The sequence below is a fragment of the Nilaparvata lugens genome, chromosome 13 (assembly GCF_014356525.2).
Source record: "Nilaparvata lugens isolate BPH chromosome 13, ASM1435652v1, whole genome shotgun sequence".
Lineage (NCBI taxonomy): Eukaryota > Metazoa > Arthropoda > Insecta > Hemiptera > Delphacidae > Nilaparvata > Nilaparvata lugens.
The window spans coordinates 524,319-534,289 of NC_052516.1; the positions used below are offsets into that span (position 1 = coordinate 524,319).

General features: G+C 34.6%; 1 long non-coding RNA gene across 1 annotated transcript in view; it reads right to left on the minus strand.

Moving 5' to 3' along the window:
- Window positions 1–838: 838 nt before the first annotated feature.
- LOC120353962 overlaps window positions 839–9,971 on the minus strand; it is a 9,500-nt gene continuing 367 nt past the window's right edge. The window contains exon 3 of the long non-coding RNA XR_005572697.1: window positions 839–871. This is a non-coding gene — a long non-coding RNA (uncharacterized LOC120353962). The remainder of the gene's footprint in view (window positions 872–9,971) is intronic.

Here is a 9,971-nt window from a genome sequence, read left to right on the forward strand (position 1 = left end):
TTGCAATATCGTAGGCCGTGGCCTTGTATTAGAGGTGGCTATGATCTAGTTCAAGCAGAAATAAATGGTAAGAGCCCAATCAGCCAATCGGAGAGCTTTCTGCTCTGCCCTGAAAAACACCCAATATTGTACCACCCATATTATTAAATTTAGGTGGAATGAAAACAATATTTATTTATTTATTAGGTTAGCACAAACAATACAAAGATCGGAAAAGAAAAAAAACAGGCTATTGCCTAAAACTTCTTCAATTTCATAATTTAGTTTCAAACTGTCCAAATATTATACAGGGCCCAGCATAAAAACCTAACGATTTTTGAGGGATAATAACTAAAGTGTGCTTCAAACACTTAACAGATCAAATTAAAGATTAAATTTTGCAATCTATAGTAAATTACATGGATTACTCACAAAGTTTTTTAGATTTGTTGTAGATTATGTCATCCAAATGATTTCCGTTACTTTTCACACACTCACTTAACCCAATTCTAAAATTTGCCCTTGCTCGCTCAATCATCACTTGTGGAATTCAAAAAGTCATCTCTTTGAATGACTTCCTTTAGTTCTGTGGATTATTGTCTGCTCAATAACGGTAATTTTGTTTATTCACAAATCCCGAAAAATGAAAATGTTCCTCGTCACTTGAAAGAATAACGGTATCCTGGTGGACATTTTCGAGAATGATCTCACAAGCGGCTTTGCAATGTGCCCAATAATTTGCATTAAGTTGTTGAACTAACATTATCTTATACGGATGGACTTCTAGGTCGGAATGAAGAATTCGTCGTGCACTTCGATTAGAAATGGCTAGCGCAACAGCATGTTTCGCTGCTGAACATCGTGGAGACCGTGTAACAGCTACTCAGGCGTTCTCACGGTTCGTTTTCGTCCTGTTTGTTTCGTTTTAAAGCGGACAACGTGTTCCTGAAATTCTTTACCCACAACAAGATCGTATTCCTACTGGGAACAGGCGCGTATCGATTTAAATTATTGAAATGTCTGTGACATGAACGCTGTGTTAAAATAACTGAGTCATTATTTTTAAAATAACCTTCAATCACAATTGCTTAATGTTCACTTGACCACGACATACTGGCTACTGAAATGGCAACAATAGACCTGTCGATGTACAACATTCCCGCCTTTTCAATGACAGTGGTTCAAACATAACGATCACTATAAAACCGGTCCCTGTACATAGGATATGTTCAGGGAACATAGGATATGTTCAGGGATATGTTCAGGGATATAAACACATAGGATATGTTCAGATATGTTCATAGATATGTACATAGGATATGTTCATTTCAATTTTTACACCAAATCTGAAAATATATCTGTAATACTGTCAGTTCCACATAATTTATTTGAGCCAAACTAAAGTTTCAATGAACTCAAGGCATCATCATCAGTGATCACTTTCAATTCTTCAATTCAAAACTTTATTTTGACTCAAATAAATTATGTGGAACTGACAATATCGCGTTTATATCATTTTAATATGGAGTAATCCCACAACATATCTGTGCATAGTGTAGGCTACATTTTATTAACTTGACACTGAATCTACAGATACTACAAATTACTCTGTCTGATAGTATCTAGTTTTTCTTCAATTGAAAAATCCACCTAGAGCCAAAGAGAAGAAGAGAATTGAAGGGAACTATAGTGAGGTCCACGTTATAATGGCAGTGCAATGGTATTGCTATCCTTGTCTATCATTCAACAAAGCTGATAGCGCTACCTCTTTCTCGCTTTCCTCTGTTGCCAGATCGTCTTTGAACAATGTAGAATTGATAATTAATTAAAAATATATTTCATCTTAATTATAAAAATTCATTATGAAATTATTGATTATATAAAATATAATTGATTATTTTAAACTGGAATGAACCGTTAATATTACATCAATAAACCTGTATCAGCTACCGTCTATAAAAGGCATTGACAAGATATAGATTGATTGATTGAGTACTTTATTTATGTAGATTACAATATATACTGGCTTATACACTTATATACAATGGCTTACAATACAGCAAAATTATAGATGAATTTACATAATATAGACTAAGAAAATAATTATTGAAATGTATATGATATGAAAAAGCAATTTGTAATATAATAACTATAGATAATAATCATATTGTTATGCATCTACATTAATTGGCGGAGCTTTGGACATATCAATGTCCATTCTTTGGGAAGAATACTAAAAATATCCTCCCCACTAACTCTCTACCAAATTGAAGAGAGAATTGAAGAGAACTATAGTTAGGTCCACGTTATAATGGCAGTGTTTGATTAGAAATGGTATTGCTATCCTTGTCTATCATTCAACAAAGCTGATAGCGCTACCTCTTTCTCGCTTTCCTCTGTTGCCAGATCGTCTTTGAACAATGAATTGATAATTAATTAAAAACATATTTCATCTTAATTATGAAAATTCATTATGAAATTATTGAAAAATATCATTTCTTGCTTGATAAAATATAATTGATTATTTTAAACTGGAAAGAACCGTTAATATTACATCAATAAACCTGTATCAGCTACCGTCTATAAAAGGCATTGACAAGATAGATACGGTAGATAGAGATAGATTTAATTCTTTTGCTATCGGACAATACAGTCAATCAGCAACGTCAATAGAATATTCATAACACTTAAATTATTATAAAGAATGTGTGAAAAACTCCCCCAAAGAATAGAAGGGGTTTACACGCAAGACAGGGGTCTGGCAAGGCAGAGGTTCGGCAACGTTGTTCTGCTATCTTCCTCCACTGCTATTATAACGTGGACTTTACTATAGGACCAAATGAGAAAAAGAGAATTAGAATGAGTAGAATAATTATTCACCAACCTTTATAATGTTATCAGTAACTTGGCGTTTCAGCATATCGATATTTATTTTGAGAAGTTCAGAATCTTTCTCCAGATCATGGAATTCAGAGAAAGTGTCAATGAGCGACTGTTGTAAACCTGATAAGTCGTTGTTACCAGCATGTAATACGCTGGAAAATAATGAGAGAATAGAATTAAACTAGACAAACTCAATTAACTGGAAGAAAATAAAATACATATCTATACATAGTTGGAGTAGAAAAAAAAGAAGTTACCTATTACAAAAATTGACCAAGCGAAGTGAGGTCTGAGATTCAAGTCGACGGTTTGGCATTTCTCTTAATGTTTAAATGTTTATCATTTAAGGCGAAACGCGGTAATAGATTTTCATTAAATTTGACAGGTATGTTCCTTTTTAAATTGCGCGTCAACGTATATACAAGGCTTTTGAAAATTTTGCATTTCAAGGATAATATAAAAGGGAAAAGGAGCCTCCTTCATACGCCAATATTAGAGTAAAAATCAGACTATAAAATTATTCATCATAAATCAGCTGTCTAGTGGACTATAATACTACCCGTTCAAAAACATCGAACATCTTGAAAATGTATCTTTCCATCAACGTTAGTAGACAATTGACTATAATACTACCCGTTTAAAAACATCGAAGATCTTGAAAATGTATCTCTCCATCAATGTTGTAGACAGTTGCAGCCAGACCTGATAACAGCGCTCACACTTACATTCCGGGACGACACGTCAAGGTACGATAGGACAGAAAGCTCTATGTTCATTTAGGATTCTTTCTAGACATTTTAAATTGATAAATTATCTATTAATTTTTGAGAAAACATAACAACAGGTCAATGTTGAGTCAATGCTCAAAATGTACTGAGCGCGAGGTCTACTGTTCACAGAACTACTAGTAAGTAATAAACGAAAACATGAATAAGGAATTCAATAAATGAATTAAAATGATAATGAACAAATGATTTTGCCTGCCAGAACTCAAGCTTAAGGCTTTTCTGGAAATCCTTTATTTTCAAGTTCAATTACTTTGTTTATGTAAAGTATGATATTCTCATATTGTATCAGGTTGAATCATGTAAATTTTTAAATACTGTACAGCAATGAAGATTATTTTAATTATTAATTTATTCTATTCATTTTTTATGTTCAAAATCCTTACCTTGCCTTCAGATTTGTGAATTTATTCATTTCTTCGTTCAATTTCTCACTGACTGATACCAAAGAAGCACTAATATGGTTGATTATTTCATTGGGTGCTACTGTTATCGCAAGTTCGTCAACCTAGTCAAAAAAATAGAATGAATTTATGACAAATAATAGAATAAGAGACACATATAATTCTAATGAGAACTTAAAATGCAATTCAAGAGAAATCTTCATTGAAGGTTGATAGTTTAGCATTGAACGTCAAGCTAAGGTCATATTTTATTACAATGTGTTACATTCACAGTTTAAACCAACAACTAGTCAAACTAATATTGCGCAAACGGTTCTATAGTGAACACAGCTTGATTTAGTCCTGGATCAATGTGAAATTTGGTTAAATTTGTATAAAGCATTACTATCATCCAAACATCTTTTTCCTACAGTTACGTTGAAAAGTGGCCATTGCTGCACTGATTACAGAACGCAAAGAATCACTTTTCCGCTCTAGTGCGGGAAAAATTTTTTCGCCACACTTGGATGTAATGAGCTGGTTTACGTGCGTCATATGGTGGCCGAAAGTGATTGTTTTCCGACCAGGCCGGTAAAACTTTACGGCCCTAGGGCTGTAAAATGACCTTGAATAACAGCTGATTCTGATTTGATATGAACGGGTTTACAAAATAGTTTATGAAACAGAATCAGTTTATGCTTCTAGAATTGAATAAAGTATTTTGCAATAAGATACTATCATTTCATTTGGATGAATGAAATACAAATAAGATATTATAAACTACTCAAATTCAATTTTCAGAGTATAATAGAATCTAACCTCAACCTCATAGTACTGCGTTATCACAAAACCTGTGGATAGTTTTGGAACTACTTGGGCAATATCCATGGTGCTGAACGTTTTACAAATAGTTTATTAAACAGAATCAGTTTATGCTTCTAGAATTGAATAAGTATTCTGCAGTAATATACTATCATTTTATTTGGATGATGAAATAGAGGTAAGATATCTTCTTCTTCTATATAATAAGAGAGAGTGGGGTTGTGTTTGTTCGCATCAAAACATGTCAACTTGTGGATTGCATACCGGAAAAACGGGAATGATTTAGATCTCCAAATTTTGAACATAGATTCTAAAAATATCAATCTCGTGCACTTGGAAGCCCAAATTTCTATTTTCCTTCTAGATTTTTCAGAATATTAATGTTCAAATTCATCTATGCTACCGTAGGCTAATTGAAGTTCCATAGCCCAAAGTGTGTATTTTTATCAGCAGGTTATAAGACTACCATTTACGAACGTCTAGGTAGCGCAGCGGTAAGAAGCTTGCTTACGGAGCGATGGTACCTGGTTCAAATCCCCCGATGCTTCCCATTTTTTTTTTCGTTTTTTTCCCTCGAAACGTATTATTATCATTATTTTTTGAAGGAATTGTTTTCATTACTATTGAACTTGGATTTTATCAAATAATTATTTTCAATGTAAAATTTTGCCACCAGTACAAATGAATTGGACATAGTCTTCATGCTGTAGGCCTATAATTATTGAATTTCATAAGAAAAACATGAATAGATCACAATAAAATGAGTAACAATTTATATTCTTCAGTTATATGTAGGCTACTATCAGACACGAATTCCCAGTGAAACGAGTATTTTAGGTATTTTTTTTGGAATTGGAAAACCAAAGGCTGCCTGATTCAAATTGAGGAGGATCCTAATAGAACTAAAATTTATTGATGTATTGGAAAAATCAATATGATTCTGTGAGGTTTCCAAGTATTATGTATTCTTCAGTTTTCTATACTTTAATAATAGATACTAATAACTATACTAATAGCTAGAGCTATGACCTTCCACTTTTGTTTTCGGAACTGCTTAATAAACAATTATTCTCATATATATTGTTTATTTCTCTGTGGGGCGAAAAATAGCGTTCGCACCACGGGCAAAAATGTTTTTCCGGCTCTCAATCTTTTCTAGTCCTCGGCCTACGGCCTCGGACTTGAAAACCGATTTCGAGCCGGAAAAGTCTCATTTCGGCCCTAGGTGCGAATATACTACTATTTCCTACAGTTACGTTGAAAAGTGGCCATTGCTGCACTGATTACAGAACGCAAAGAATCACTTTTCCGCTCTAGTGCGAGAAAAATTTTTCTGCACTCCAGATTTGCAACATGGCAACGCAAAATACTTAGTAGGTTATATGGAGCAACAGTGCAGCAAAATCAAAATGAAGTTGGTAACAGTGAATATTCCTCCACACGATAAAAACAGTTTTTTTATAAAAAAATCTTAATTCTTAGTTTAAATTCCTGGCGCGTCAAACCTCGAACATTTGGTGGTAAATGGTTATAAAACTTCATAGAAAAGGCCTTAAATCGTATGGCTGGATTTGTAAGAGCAGTACTCATTCTCAGATTCGATTTATTCCTTGTGTTATAATGATGTTGTCATGAGTTGAGAATAAATGTGGATTTGAACACAGTATTTCCTTTCATAGTGTTTCCTATCTCTCTGTAGAACTTGTATATGCAATTCTGGTTTGCGCACAGCATTTTTTGCCCATGCAGACCATTTCTAAAGATTTTATTTGGCTTAGTGTATTCATTGAGGTTTGTTTTTATTCTTTGTTGTTGTTTTAAGGTGCGTACAGACTTTCGCTCTGCTCCGCAACCGAACGTCACTCCAGCAGAGCGATTGATGATCGACCGCGAGCACAGTGGTTCGACCGGGGAACGCGAGAAGATCTAACATCTTCCGTAACGTTCATGATGGGTGCGTGGGCGGAGCGACTGTGGTTCGATGGTGGTACGAGGGAGAGCGTGCTCGGTGCGGGTTGGAAGCGCGAATAGTGTACGCAGCTTTATATTGAAATGAGTGCATAGATTTTTACATTGTAAATAATTGTTTTTTAAAATAAATATTTTTGTCTGTCTGTCTGTCAAAAAAATACGACCCTCCGAACATCCTTTAAAGAACTCACACCAAATCACATTCAAATGAGATTTGCATTGATTGGTCCATTTGACGGGTACGATACAAGTTTTCAAGCTCAGAAGTGACGGATGATATCTAAAAACAATCGGATAAATTTATTAATTTCCAAGACAATGAATAAAGAATGAAAAAAGAATAAAGAAATATTTATTGCCAAAATCATTAAACAAACTTTACAAATGTGAAAAATATAAAAATTTTCATATACAATTCATTACAAAAACTTAAAATTAAAATATTTTCCATTTAAAAATCGATTATAATATTATCATTGGCGTTACCAGCAAAACTAAGTAGTTTGAGCGATGGCAACGAGTAATCAGTCGGCTATAATTAGTGGCTTGAGATTCAGTCGAAAATAGAAAAAATATAATAAAGAAAAAAGAAACATATGGAATGTATGAAAACAAAATGTATATGTTTGAACCTAAAATGATGAACTTCACGACAACTCAGAATGGATGACTTAAGGGCCCTATACAATAGGGAACTTGGATCGGCGAACTCAGTTCTTGCAAACCAAGTTCGCCAGTGTATGAGGAAAATTGGCGAACCGCGAACCAAATTCGTGACGAACTTAGTCTTCAATCTGGACTAAAAACTTTGTTCGGTTCGTCCGCCAGGGCGATATATTCTATCTATATATATAAAATATAATTTCTTCCCACAGCAGCTGCAAACTTTGAAACACTCATCTCTAGACCCCGAAAGACACTGAAGTAACGAACGGTTGTTCGCTCTCCCCACTACAGTGAGTGGATAAATCCTACGCGAACTTGGTTCCCCGAACCAAGTTTGCCGATCCAAGTTCCCTATTGTATGGGGCCACTACCTCCGTAAACAAAGCCATAGTGCATTCGTGTGACGTCAGCACAGGTAGGGCTCCTACACCAATCAAAATTCGTTGATTTCAGCTGATCTATATCAGCTAGAGTTTTGATTGGTGTAGGAGCCCTACCTGTGCTGACGTCACACGAATGCACTACGGCTTTGTTTACGGAGGTAGTGATGGGGCCCTTTAAACATGACCATCTTAAAAACATTGATAACATCGGATTCGAATTTGAACAACTGAATAGTCAATAGTAAATGGAGCTGATGTGAACCCATTCATCTTATCAATCAATCAATAATTTTATACAAATCATCACAATACAATATACATAAAAGAAATCAGAAGACAAAATATCACAATCAAAAATTAATTTCTAATAAAATACAAAAACAGGCTTCATGGCGGGGTGTGCTGGAAAGAAAGGGAAAATACCTAGACAACTATGGTTTCCCATGTAATAGGCAGGGGATAGAGGGTATAAAAGTAAGGAATGAAGGGTGAAGAGGAAATGAAAAGGGAAGTATTGGAGAAGAAAGTAGGAAAAAAAGAAAAAAGGGTGCAAAATATGAAAGCGAGTCCACTTTCAACAAATGTATCTAAAAGAATTGGCCTTGTGTCACCTGGTCATATGGGACATATATATGAATCATATATTTATCTCATATTGATCAGGATTTTAGAGTTTTAATTTAGAAAAGTTTAATGAACAGTGTTTTTGTCTTTGAACAATTTTTGTCATCGACAGAAAGATTGTTTATTTCATTTGTTGTCAAAATTAATGTACCGGTAGCTTCTCTTTTGTTTTTAATAACAAACGTGCTGCTTGTGCGACAGATAAAAATATGTACTTGAGATGGCTTTTATGTTTGGCATTGACTGAGTTATATTTAATACCCAAATTTTCACTTTTGGTCAGTGTGTGTGTCGGTGTGTGAGCTCGTTCGTTAGGACTGTGAGTAAGTCCGGCTGTTCTGGTGAAGGGGATAGATTTTGCTCTTGTTTTATAATACAGTTTTCCTGTCGCAGTTCGGGCAGTTTAAAGAGAATTGTATTATTGAATAGGACGGAATCTGAACCCATTTCATTGGATCAGTTATTTTGATTTTTAATTAATAATTAACGCCGTGAAATACCAGTGGATGCCAAAGTGAGAAGCTATTTCAAAAAGGTAGGTGACTAATGAGTCATTGTTCTAAAATTTTTCATAACCACAAACATTGAATCCTCATTAGCAGCAAGCGAGTGTTTCCCCATTAATTCATATAAAATATTGTTTATAATCAAATTAATCTTGTTTTGTTCAAATGTAAATATGTTAAAGACTCATTAAAGTTCTAGTTATTCTATCTTATCACTTTCACATTTTTTTCAACTTCAGCAAAACTGCTATTCAAAATCTCAGATTGTATGATTTATGAAGCGGGCACAAGTATAGACGAAAATCACTTTTTGGACATAAGGTTGAGATCATATTATCAGAAGAGCCCAATCAACAGGGATGACTGCCCTGATCCCCAACAATCTTAGAATATGGAACGTCACTCTCGTCATTTTATTGCTTTTCTCCGTCTGTCGCTCCTTATCGCACTGATCTCTTAGGGTCTATTTATTAGTATGACTAATCTCAGGGAACCATTCATTTCCAGAAAGTCTACTAATTCTGACATCTCTGGGGTAGTGTTTGAACGATTTTTTCCTAAGAACAATACTTAAAAACACCTTGAAATTCATTTTAGGACACCTTGAAACTGATTTCCGGTAGCTGGTCGACCAACACCTTGCTATAGTGTGATTCATGACAGTCATCTGTCCCAATGAATAACACCAGCGTTTACCAATTTAATCAATGCTGAAAGATTGTCGTGAATCTTACTAAGCCCAATCTCTGTCCCATCTGCCGTTTCACTGAGGAAATCTGTCCCATCTCAACCATTAGGACGAATTATGTGATTGGAGTGGTTTATTTATGAGATTGGAAGTTTCACGCTAACAAACGAGTTTTAGATTGTTCCTAGAGCCCGAGACTTCCCATTCAAAGGCACCTTTATTCGATAGATCGTCGATATCACGGGGGAAATTTGTTACGACTTCAGCCTGTTTGAGGTTTT